We start from the raw sequence: 12,764 nt of genomic DNA on the forward strand, positions 1-12,764 counted from the left end.
CTCGCCCTGTCACAGCTCACCCTTCCCCCTCCCCGTAACCTCAAGTCCATTCTCTAGGAGGTCTGCGTCTTTATTCCTGCCTTACCCCTAGGTTCTTCATGACATTTTTTTCTTAAATTCCATATATATATGTGTTAGCATACGGTATTTGTCTTTTTCTTTCTGAATTACTTCACTCTGTATGACAGACTCTAGGTCTATCCACCTCATTACAAATAGCTCAATTTCGTTTCTTTTTATGGCTGAGTAATATTCCATTGTATATATGTGCCACATCTTCTTTATCCATTCATCCGATGATGGGCACTTAGGTTGTTTCCATCTCCGGGCTATTGTAAATAGAGCTGCAATGAACATTGTGGTACATGACTCTTTTTGAATTTGGTTTTCTCAGGGTATATGCCCAGTAGTGGGATTGCTGGGTCATATGGTAGTTCTATTTGTAGTTTTTTAAGGAACCTCCATACTGTTCTCCATAGTGGCTGAACCAATTCACATTCCCACCAGCAGTGCAAGAGTGTTCCCTTTTCTCCACACCCTCTCCAGCATTTATTGTTTCTAGATTTTTTGATGATGGCCATTCTGACTGGTGTGAGATGATATCTCATTGTAGTTTTGATTTGCATTTCTCTAATGATTAATGATGTTGAGCATTCTTTCATGTGTTTGTTGGCAGCCTGTATCTCTTCTTTGGAGAAATGTCTATTTAGGTTTTCTGCCCATTTTTGGATTGGGTTGTTTGTTTTTTTGTTATTGAGCTGCATGAGCTGCTTGTAAATTTTGGAGATTAATCCTTTGTCGGTTGCTTCATTTGCAAATATTTTCTCCCATTCTGAGGGTCGTCTTTTGGTCTTGTTTCTGGTTTCCTTTGCTGTGCAAAACCTTTTAAGTTTCATTAGGTCCCATTTGTTTATTTTTGTTTTTATTTCCATTACTCTAGGAGGTGGGTCAGAAAGGATCTTGCTGTGATTTATGTCATAGAGTGTTCTGCCTGTTTTCCTCTAAGAGTTTGATAGTTTCTGGCCTTACATTTAGGTCTTTAATCCATTTTGAGCTTATTTTTGTGTATGGTGTTAGGGAGTGATCTAATCTCTTACTTTTACATGTACCTGTCCAGTTTTCCCAGCACCACTTATTGAAGAGGCTGTCCTTTCTCCACTGTACATTCCTGCCACCTTTATCAAAGATAAGGTGTCCATATGTGCGTGGGTTTATCTCTGGGTTTTCTATCCTGTTCCATTGATCTATATTTCTGTTTTTGTGCCAGTACCATACCATCTTGATAACTGTAGCTTTGTAGTATAGTCTGAAGTCAGGGAGCCTGATTCTTCCAGTTCCTTTTTTCGTTCTCAAGATTGCTTTGGCTATTCGGGGTCTTTTGTGTTTCCATACAAATTGCAAAATTTTTTGTTCTAGTTCTGTGAAAAATGCCAGTGGTAGTTTGATAGGGATTGCATTGAATCTATAGATTGCTTTGGGTAGTAGAGTCATTTTCACAATGTTGATTCTTCCAATCCAAGAACATGGTATATCTCTCCATCTATTTGTATCATCTTTAATTTCTTTCATCAGTGTCTTATAATTTTCTGCATACAGGTCTTTTGTCTCCTTAGGTAGGTTTATTCCTAGATATTTTATTCTTTTTGTTGCAATGGTAAATGGGAGTGTTTTCTTGATTCTTGATTTCACTTTCAGATTTTTCATCATTAGTATATAGGAATGCAAGAGATTTCTGTGCATTAATTTTGTATCCTGCCACTTTACCAAATTCATTGATTAGCTCTAGTAGTTTTCTGGTAGCATCTTTAGGATTCTGTATGTATAGGATCATGTCATCTGCAAACAGTGACAGCTTTACTTCTTCTTTTCCAATTTGGATTCCTTTTATTTCCTTTTCTTCTCTGATTGCTGTGGCTAAAACTTCCAAAACTATGTTGAATAAGAGTGGTGAGAGTGGGCAACCTTGTCTTGTTCCTGATCTTAGTGGAAATGCTTTCAGTTTTTCACCATTGAGGATGATGTTTGCTGTGGGCTTGTCATATATGGCCTTTATTATGTTGAGGAAAGTTCCCTCTATGCCTACTTTCTGCAGGGTTTTTATCATAAATCGGTGTTGAATTTTGTCAAAAGCTTTCTCTGCATCTATTGAGATGATCATATGGTTTTTCTCCTTCAATTTGTTAATATGGTTTATCACATTGATAGATTTGCGTATATTGAAGAATCCTTGCATTCCTGGGATAAACTCCACTTGATCATGGTGTATGATCCTTTTAATGTGCTGTTGGATTCTGTTTGCTAGTATTTTGTTGAGGATTTTTGCATCTAAGTTCATCAGTGATATTGGCCTGTAGTTTTCTTTCTTTGTGACATCCTTGTCTGGTTTTGGTATCAAGGTGATGGTGGCCTCGTAGAAGGAGTTTGGGAGTGTTCCTCCCTCTGCTATATTTTGGAAGAGTTTGAGAAGGATAGGTGTTAGCTCTTCTCTAAATGTTTGATAGAATTCACCTGTGAAGCCATGTGGTCCTGGGCTTTTGTTTGTTGGCAGATTTTTAATCACAGTTTCAATTTCAGTGCTTGTGATTGGTCTGTTCATATTTTCTATTTCTTCCTGATTCAGTCTTGGCAGGTTGTGCATTTCTAAGAATTTGTCCATTTCTTCCAGATTGTCCATTTTATTGGCATAGAGTTGCTTGTAGTAATCTCTCGTGATCTTTTTTATTTCTGCCGTGTCAGTTGTTACCTCTCCTTTTTCATTTCTAATTCTATTGATTTGATTCTTCTCCCTTTTTTTCTTGATAAGTCTGGCTAATGGTTTATCTATTTTGTTTATCTTCTCAAAGAACCAGCTTTTAGTTTTATTGATCTTTGCTATTGTTTCCTTCATTTCTTTTTCATTTATTTCTGATCTGATTTTTATGATTTCTTTCCTTCTGCTAGCTTTGGGGTTTTTTTGTTCTTCTTTCTTCAATTGCTTGAGGTACAAGGTTAGGTTGTTTATTCGAGATGTTTCCTGCTTCTTAAGGTGGGCTTGTATTGCTATAAACTTCCCCCTTAGGACTGCTTTTGCTGTATCCCATAGGTTTTGGGTCGTTGTGTCTCCATTGTCATTTGTTTCTAGGTATTTTTTGATTTCCTCTTTGATTTCTTCAGTGATCACTTCATTATTAAGTAGTGTATTGTTTAGCCTCCATGTGTTTGTATTTTTTTTACAGATCTTTTCCTGTAATTGATATCTAGTCTCATGGCGTTGTGGTCAGAAAAGATACTTGATACAATTTCAATTTTCTTAAATTTACCAAGGCTTGATTTGTGACCCAAGATATGATCTATCCTGGAGAATGTTCCATGAGCACTTGAGAAAAATGTGTATTATGTTGTTTTTGGATGGAGTGTCCTATAAATATCAATTAAGTCCATCTTGTTTAATGTAGCATTTAAAGCTTGTGTTTCCTTATTTATTTTCATTTTGGATGATCTGTCCATGGGTGAAAGTGGGGTGTTTAAGTCCCCTACTATGAATGTGTTACTGTCGATTTCCCCTTTTATGGCTGTTAGTATTTGCCTTATGTATTGAGGTGCTCCTATGTTGGGTGCATAAATATTTACAATTGTTATATCTTCTTCTTGGATCGATCCCTTGATCATTATGTAGTGTCCTTCTTTGTCTCTTTTAATAGTCCTTATTTTAAAGTCTATTTTGTCTGATATGAGAATTGCTACTCCAGCTTTCTTTTGGTTTCCATTTGCATGGAATATCTTTTTCCATCCCCTTACTTTCAGTCTGTATGTGTCTCTAGGTCTGAAGTGGGTCTCTTGTAGACAGCATATATAAGGGTCTTGTTTTTGTATCCATTCAGCTAATCTGTGTCTTTTGGTGGGAGCATTTAGTCCATTTACATTTAAGGTAATTATCGATATGTATGTTCCTATTCCCATATTCTAAATTGTTTTGGGTTCGTTATTATAGGTCTTTTCCTTCTCTTGTGTTTCTTGCCTAGAGAAGATCCTTTAGCATTCGTTGTAAAGCTGGTTTGGTGGTGCTGAACTCTCTCAGCTTTTGCTTGTCTGTAAAGGTTTTAATTTCTCCATCAAATCTGAATGAGATCCTTGCTGGGTAGAGTAGTCTTGGCTGCAGGTTTTTCTCCTTCATCACTTTCAGTATGTCCTGCCACTCCCTTCTGGCTTGTAGGGTTTCTGCTGAGAGATCAGCTGTTAACCTTATGGGGATTCCCTTATGTGTTATTTGTTGTTTTTCCCTTGCTGCTTTTAATATGCTTTCTTTGTATTTAATTTTTGATAGTTTGATTAATATGTGTCTTGGCGTATTTCTCCTTGTATTTATCTTGTATGGGACTCTCTGTGCTTCCTGGACTTGATTAACTATTTCCTTTCCCATATTAGGGAAGTTTTCAACTATAATCTCTTCAAATATTTTCTTAGTCCCTTTCTTTTTCTCTTCTTCTTCTGGGACCCCTATAATTCGAATGTTAGTGCGTTTAATGTTGTCCCAGAGGTCTCTGAGACTGTCCTCAGTTCTTTTCATTCTTTTTTCTTTATTCTGCTCTGCAGTAGTTATTTCCACTACTTTATCTTCCAGGTCACTTATCCGTTCTTCTGCCCTAGTTATTCTGCTATTGATCCCATCTAGAGTACTTTTAATTTCATTTATTGTGTTGTTCATCGTTGCTTGTTTCATCTTTATTTCTTCTAGGTCCTTGTTGACTGTTTCTTGCATTTTGTCCATTCTGTTTCCAAGATTTCGGATCATCCTTACTATCATTATTCTGAATTCTTTTTCAGGTAGACTGGCTATTTCCTCTTCATTTGTTAGGTCTGGTGCATTTTTATCTTGCTCCTTTATCTGCTGTGTGTTTTTCTGTCTTCTCATTTTGCTTATCTTACTGTGTTTGGGGGCTCCTTTTTGCAGACTGCAGGTTCGTAGTTCCCGCTGTTTTTGATGTCTGTCTCCAGTGGCTAAGGTTGGTTCAGTGGGTTGTGTAGGCTTCCTGGTGGAGGGGACGAGTGCCTGTGTTGTGGTGGATGAGGCTGGATCTTGTCTCTCTAGTGGGCAGGTTCACGTCTGGTGGTGTGTTTTGGGGTGTCTGTGGCCTTATTATGATTTTAGGCAGCCTCTCTGCTAATGGGTGGGGTTGTGTTCCTGTTTTGCTAGTTGTTTGGCATAGGTTGTCCAGCACTGTGGCTTGCTGGTCGTTGAGGGAAGCTGGGTGCTAGTGTTAAGATGGAGGTCTCTGGGAGATTTTCGCCGTTTGATATTATGTGGAGCTGGGAGGTCTCTTGTTGACCGGTGTCCTGAAGTTGGCTCTCCTACCTCAGAGGCAGAGCCCTGACTCCTGGCTGGAGCACCAAGAGCCTTTCATCCACACGGCTCAGAATAAAAGGGAGAAAAAGTAGAGGGAATTAGTAGAAGTATGAGGAAAGAAAGAAGGAAAGGAGGGAAGGAAGGAAGGAAGAAAGAAAGAAAGAAGCAAAGAAGGAAAGAAAGGAGGGAGGAAGGAAGGAGGGGAAGAAGGAAAAAAGACAGAAAGAAAGAAGATACAGTAAAAATAAAATAAAGTATAATAAAGTTATTGAATTAAAAAATTCTTATTTAGAAAAAAAAGGGATGGATAGAACCTTAGGACAAATGTTGGAAGCAAAGCTATACAGACAAAATCTCACACAGAAGCATACACATACACCCTCACTAAAAGAGGTAAAGGGGGAAAAATCATAAATCTTGCTGTCAGAGACCACCTCCTCAATTTGGGATGATTCGTTGTCTAAAGGAGGGAAGGAAGGAAGGAAGGAAAGAAAGAAAGAAAGAATGAAGGTAAAGTATAATAACGTTATTAAAATTAAAATTATTAAAAAAATTTTTTTAAAAAAAACATGGACGGATAGAACCCTAGGACAAATGGTGGAAGCAAGACTATACAGACAAAATCTCACACAGAAGCATACACATACACATTCACAAAAAGAGGAATAGGGAAAAAAATCATAGATCTTGCTCCTAAAGTCCACTTCCTTAATTTGGGATGATTGGTTGTCTATTCAGGTGTTCCATAGATGCAGGGTATATCAAGTTGATTGTGGAGCTTTAATCCGCTGCTTCTGAGGCTGCTGGGAGAGATTTCCCTTTCTCTTCTTTGTTCTCACAGCTCACAGGGGCTCAGCTTTGGATTTGGCCCTGCCTCTGCGTGTAGGTCGCTGGAGGGCGTCTGTTTCTTGCTCAGACAGGACGGGGTTAAAGGAGCCGCTGATTCAGGGGCTCTGGCGCACTCAGGCTGGCGGGGAGGGAGGGGCACGGAGTGCAGGGCGGGCCTGCGGCGGCAAAGGCTGCCGTGACTTTGCACCAGCCTGAGGCCTGCCGTGCGTTCTCCCGGGGAAGTTGTCCCTGGATCCTGGGACCCTGGCAGTGGCGGGCTGCACAGGCTCCGCGGAAGAGGGGTGTGGAGAGTGACCTGTGCTCGCACACAGGCCCCTTGGTGGCGGCAGCAGCAGCCTTAGCGTCTCCCGCCCGTCTCTGGGGTCCGCGCTTTTAGCCGCGGCTCGCGCCCGTCTCTGAAGTTCCTTTAAGCAGCGTTCTTAAACCCCTCTACTCACGCACCAGGAAACAAAGAGGGAAGAAAAAGTCTCTTGCCTCTTCGGCAGGTGCACACTTTTCCCCGGACTCCCTCCTGGCTAGCCGTGGTGCACCAACCCCCTTCAGGCTATGTTCAAGCCGCCAACCCCAGTCCTCTCCCTGCGCTCCGTCGGAAACCGAAACCCGAGCCTCAGAGCCTCAGCTCGCAGCCCCGCCCGCCCCGCGGGTGAGCAGACAAGCCTCTCGGGCTGGTGAGTGCCGGGTCGGCACCGATTTTCTGTGCGGGAATCTCCCCGCTTTGCCCTCCGCACCCGTGGCTGTGCACTCCTCCGCGGCTTCAAAGCTCCCGCCTCCGCCTCCCGCAGTCTCCGCCCGCGAAGGGGCTTCCTAGTGTGTGGAAACTTTTCCTCCTTCACAGCTCCCTCCCACTGGTGCAGGTGCCGTCCCTATTCTTTTGTCTCTGTTTTTTCCTTTTTCTTTTTTTTTCTTTTTCCCTACCCAGGTATGTGGGGAGTTTCTTGCCTTTTGGGAGGTCTGAGGTCTTCTGCCAGCCTTCAGTAGGTGTTCTGTAGGAGTTGTTCCACGTGTAGATGTATCTCTGGTGTATCTGTGGGGAGGAAGGTGATCTCCGCGTCTTACTCTTCCGCCATCTTCAAGGTCCCCCTAAACCCTTTCTTTTGAATAGGGTTTGGTTGACTTTTCTGGAAAGGTCTAGACAGTAAATAATGTAGGCTTTAATTGCCATATGGCCTCTTTCTCACTATTCAACTCACATGCTGTTGCAGTGTGAAAGCAGCTTTAGACAATATGTATTGGCTTTGTTCCAATAAAACTTTATTTACAAAAATGGACTGGGGGTGTGGGCAGATTTGGCCCATGGGCTGTAGTTTGCCAAACCCTGCTTTTGAAATATAAGGAAAGGGAGGTTCAGAAAAGTAAAGAAACTTAGAATTGCAGAATTTTATTACTAAAGGAACTTTAATAATCCTCCTTTGGGTAAGGAAACCAAGGCCCCAGTAATTCATACTACTTTACAAAGCAATTTGTGGCACATGTAACCTAGCAAAGAGTTTTATACGTATGACATCATAATTATAGTTAAGACAGTGTTTTGTTCCTATTCCAACCTGTATCTATTACTAAAACTCTCAGGCTTTCATCTCTTCTGAAAAATCTTGAAGAATCGTGCTCTCCCTAGGAATTGTAAATTCCCCAATCCTGTGACTAACATGATTTCTATTGGGACTCTTTGTTTTTCATGCCACTAACCTTCATGCTTCTAAATTTGAGTCTTCACCCAAGTGGCCCAAGTAACTTGTTGCACCAACTTTAGATGGTCTGGGTTCTAAGCATGTTTCTATCCATTAGCCTGTTAAAATGTATATTTGTTATATTGGGTTTAAGGTAGTTTCTGCCAAAGGATTAGGAATTTGAGTGAATTCATCAAGGCTTTACTGCAGTTTTACTGCGCCTCATTCAGGGTCTAATGACATATTCTGTTATCTTGTACCTGAGAGTGGGTTATTCACACTGCTGAATTCCCACGCTGAGTCTAAGGCAGGCCTTGGCTTTCTTCTGTGTGTGCTAGTTGTATCAATCAGAATGGGCAAGGTTATGCTGCTAAAATAGGTAAAGCCAAATATTAGCGTTTCCAAACAACAATATATTCCACCATAAAATCTTTGTGGGTTGGTAGGAGCTCTGCTTCTCTTGATTTCAGTCCTCACTCTGCTTCTGAAGCTGACGGAACAGCCACTGATGAACTGCCCATCGCGGAAGTAGAGGGAAGGGAGGATGTGTTGAAGCAAGAATTGGCTCTTAACATTCATGCTTGAAGTGACAGGCTCCCCTTTCAATGGCCAAAGCAAGACAAAGGCCTAAACCTGCCTTCCGTGGGGCAGGGAATTCCTCAGGGAGGGAAATAGGAGAACGGTGAACTGAAGTAAAAAATCCAGCTGAGCCAGAAGCTCGAGTCTTTGTTATCATTTCTCCCTAGAGGACTAAGAGCCATCATGCACATTAAACTCCTAGTATCCTGCCCTGGTATACCAGATACCTGAAGTGGTATAAATCTATTGTTTTGGCTTTTTAAATCAAGATGTGGATGTATTCCTTAACAAAAATAGTTTATTATTCACATACTATTTGAATATGGAAAATGGAAAGGACAGCTATATAGGTAGAATATAAATGTCATTTAACAGGCTTTGGATGTCAATGACTATAGATATTTTTTTTTCTTTCCTCCTTCACCCTACCGTTCCTGAAATGCTTTCCCATGGGCCATATTTTCCTGCATCCCTTCCATGAATGTATACAACTGTTTCCATCTGAATAAGCTAAGATGCTTGTTATAAATTCAGATTTCTGGACTGTACCTGAAAATAGCTGTAGATGATGCTGGGAATCTATGTTTTTACCATATTTTCTACAGACATTTTACGACATTGATGTTTGGAAAACATTGTTCTAGAACATATACTTTGAGCCTGTCCCTTAAGTTTTATGAAATCCATGGCCAGACTTTGTGGCTTGTGGCCTTGGTTTTTCCCTTCTTCCTTTTTTTTTTCTTTTCCCATGAGATTGAGACGTAACCTTTTTGGCTTTGCTAATTGGCATGTGATGGATTTGTCTTTTGCTTCATAGACTCACCTTGGGTGAAAAACAGTTGTCGGAGGTAAACATTACTATTTTATTAATTTATAGGCCTTTTGAATTAGAAAGGAGAAATATGGAATACAGAAGAGAACTGTAAATAGGACTCTGGAAAAGAACATTAGCATTGTGGCTGTCCTATATTATGTGCATAACACTTTCAGGGTTATAACTGGGAATCTCAGGGTAGGTCTGCAAGCATAACATGTGATCAACTTGGACGATCGACGATCGTGCTACCAGTTCATTCATCTCAAATTTAGTATTGATTCCTATTGTCATAGTCAAGTAAGTGTTCAGTGATTTACTTCAATGGCAATTAACATGCACAAGATGTGACAGTGGCATGGATGCAACATCCTCACCATCTTCCCCCCCCAACCCCACTAATGATCATGAGGATTGATCTGTGTACCTCTGCAAAAACTGTGTGATTAGTACAAAAAAAAATAACCTTCTGGGATCAAAGAAGACGGTTCTTAGATCAAGGGTGTGAAAATAACAGAACTTAAAGGACAAATACTAAAAACTTATAGTTCAGTTCTATTTGTAGGAAAAATGAAATTATTGGATTGCTATGTGACATAATATTTTTAAGGTTATTTTATTGGCTCTGTCTGAGAAAGCTAACCAAATTGAATTTCTAGTTTTCATTAAAAAGGGGTTTCAATTCACCGTCATTGGCAATGTGATGTCAACAAGACAAATGCAGTTAGATTAAGGGGATCTTTATGTTGCAGCCAGTTTTAAGTTGTGTACCATTCACTGCAGTGAGGAGCAAAGGGATGTAGCAACAATATGCTCACCAGGGCTGTGGAGAGTTGAGTTTGTCGCAATCTTATTGTTCTCTAAATATATATTCTATATGCATGTGAAGTTTAACAGAGGGATTAGGTGAACAAACCTTAGACAAAGATTCATGAAGTTACTTTTCATATTAAATAATTCCCTCCTAGCATGTCTTGTATTCTTGTATGTTGCCCCTTTGACGGTGTGCCTAGTTCAGAGTTTGGCTAGGGGTAGCCCAGAAAGGAGTGAGTGGTAGTAGTGGTGATGGTGGTGGTGTGGTAGTTGCATACAGAAAACTGCTAATTTTCAGGTTCGTGTGGCTCTTCACACTGGATGGCCTAATGTAACCCTGTTGAATTCTTTAAGCTGATTTGTTGGACTAGTTTTATATTAGATGATAACACATCATTTTATGATGGATACTTGGGTTATAAGTATTTTCTACATTGTTATAGTGACATTCTACAATAGCACTATATGGTATTTCAATTCTAATATATTAATTCTATCCTAAAATCTTGTTTGAAATTAAACATCAACTAATTTCAAAAGTAATTATTTTTTTATTTCAACTCTATAAAGTATACAACAGGCACTCGGCAATTACAGCTGCAGGAAAAATACAGAGCAAATCAAAGCAGGTTAAGTTTATGAAAAAGTGTTTAATCTACATCAAAAGAGTGCAAGTGGTCAGTGACCATTTGATGACAGTTGTTGCATTCTGACTAACAAAGGACTCTTTCATGTAGAACGAATTGTAAGAGGACAATCAAATAACCATAGCTGTAAGAATACAAAAGAACTGAGCAGTTGTAAAAACATCATACATTGAAATAAATTTGATAGATGACGCTTCAAGAAATGTCCCTATACTTGGAAAGTCCAAACCTCTGAGTCACTGTCAAGGTCCCAGAGCTCTGTCCGTTGATGCAGGGGCAGATAAGAGGAGGGCTAACAACACACCTTCAATGTTTAGCTTTCTAGGTCTGTTGAAAACTTGCCTTATAAGTGATTTGCATATACAAGAACTCAGAGGAAGCATCCTGTTTTGTTGACTGGTGCACCAAGGTACTTTTTCATCATTGGTTTCGTGACGAGGCTTGGCTAGCAGTCATTTTCCAATTTTTCTTTTGAGTTGTACTGTTGTTAATGGAGTCTAAAAAATGAGATATTTTAGAACTTGACTGCACTTATTTTTTTTAACTGAATCTGCACAGCTTAGCAAAACAGGAATACCTGTATACAGACTGATAGTATGTCATATATTAATTTGACCTGCACATACATTTATACATTTCACAGAAATGACGCTGTATCTCATTAACAGATACACAGCTCTGGTACGTTTAACAGAAATAAGAGAACAACTTCATCATTTCTGTAATTCATCAATATTATGTAATAAAGGCTTATAAATTGTTAGCAGAAAGAACTGTAAAACGCAGCAAGCTAAGAAAGGACAACATTTTGAGGTGTGTTTGTCTTTGTCATGCAGCATAACACCAAATTTGTTTTTTTAATAGGATGCCATGAATTTAAGGCACTTGCAACAATGCCAGATAGCCAGGTCATGTTCTAAACTATGGGACAGATGGATAAACAGTACAATTGACATAATTTTCAATAATACTGACAATTATGACATTAATTCAAGTCTACTTGGACCTAAAAACATTATTCAGTACAAATTAAATGAAATAATAATGCTGTGAAACACTAAAAAAAGTTACATGTACCACAAAATATCACACAGAAATACCTATTTACATAAATATTTGTCTGTGGTCCTACTGTGAAAGAAAACATTGTAATGGATAATGCACAAATCACCTCTACTGTATGAAATCAGCTCTAATATCCTTATTTTCGGTGCAGTAGCTGACTTCTTTAAATTTAAGTTCACCATCAGTTCAGTCTTTTAGAAATGAGACAAGAAAAATTCAGTAGTTGAATTTATATATTATACATGTGTGATTCACATGCATATCCCATAATTTTAAGTAAAAGTTATGATTTGTAAAGAATATAATCAAAATAAATTTGTTTTAAATGCCACATAGATCTGATTCCTATATTAATTACAAAGAAGGGACAAACAAATATCATTCCTAGCAAATTTCCAGAAATCACTTTCCCTAATGTATTCAATCTATCTCAGGTGTTACATTGCTCCTTTCCTTGGCAGTTTTCAGTTTTCCTGTGAGTCAAGACACACAGAAAGCCCTTATTTCCCATACTTGAAGTATTAACAAGAAAGTCAGTTAACAAACCAAACAAGTTGGCGCTATTCTAACTTATCTGGATGTTCTTTAGTGGAAGAAAATAGAGGGGGCATGAAAAATTCAGAAATAAAGTGAGATGTGCTTTTTATGAAGCTGACCATGAATTTTAGCCCTAGTGTCTTCATTAAGACAGATTTAAATCCTTAAAATTCAATGTTGAAAATTAGATGAATGTTTTCTCTTAGTAATTCTTGAAAGATGTAGTTCACCTTTATTGGTGATTGCTTTAGACATCCTAATGTAATGCCACAGGTGAAATGAACAAAGATGCATTAACAAGTGGGAGAAATGACCTACAGTTACATTATGCTGAATGCTGCTTCTTCATTTTCTATAGAACTTGTACCTATTGGTTGTCTTAGACTTGAACCATAGTTCCAAATCCACAGTAAGTGCTAATCTCTGGGGCTATTGGAATATTTAAAAAGTTGCAGGAGAAGATTCTCTTA

This window comes from Lagenorhynchus albirostris, chromosome 16 (assembly GCF_949774975.1).
Source record: "Lagenorhynchus albirostris chromosome 16, mLagAlb1.1, whole genome shotgun sequence".
NCBI classification, from domain to species: Eukaryota; Metazoa; Chordata; class Mammalia; order Artiodactyla; family Delphinidae; genus Lagenorhynchus; species Lagenorhynchus albirostris.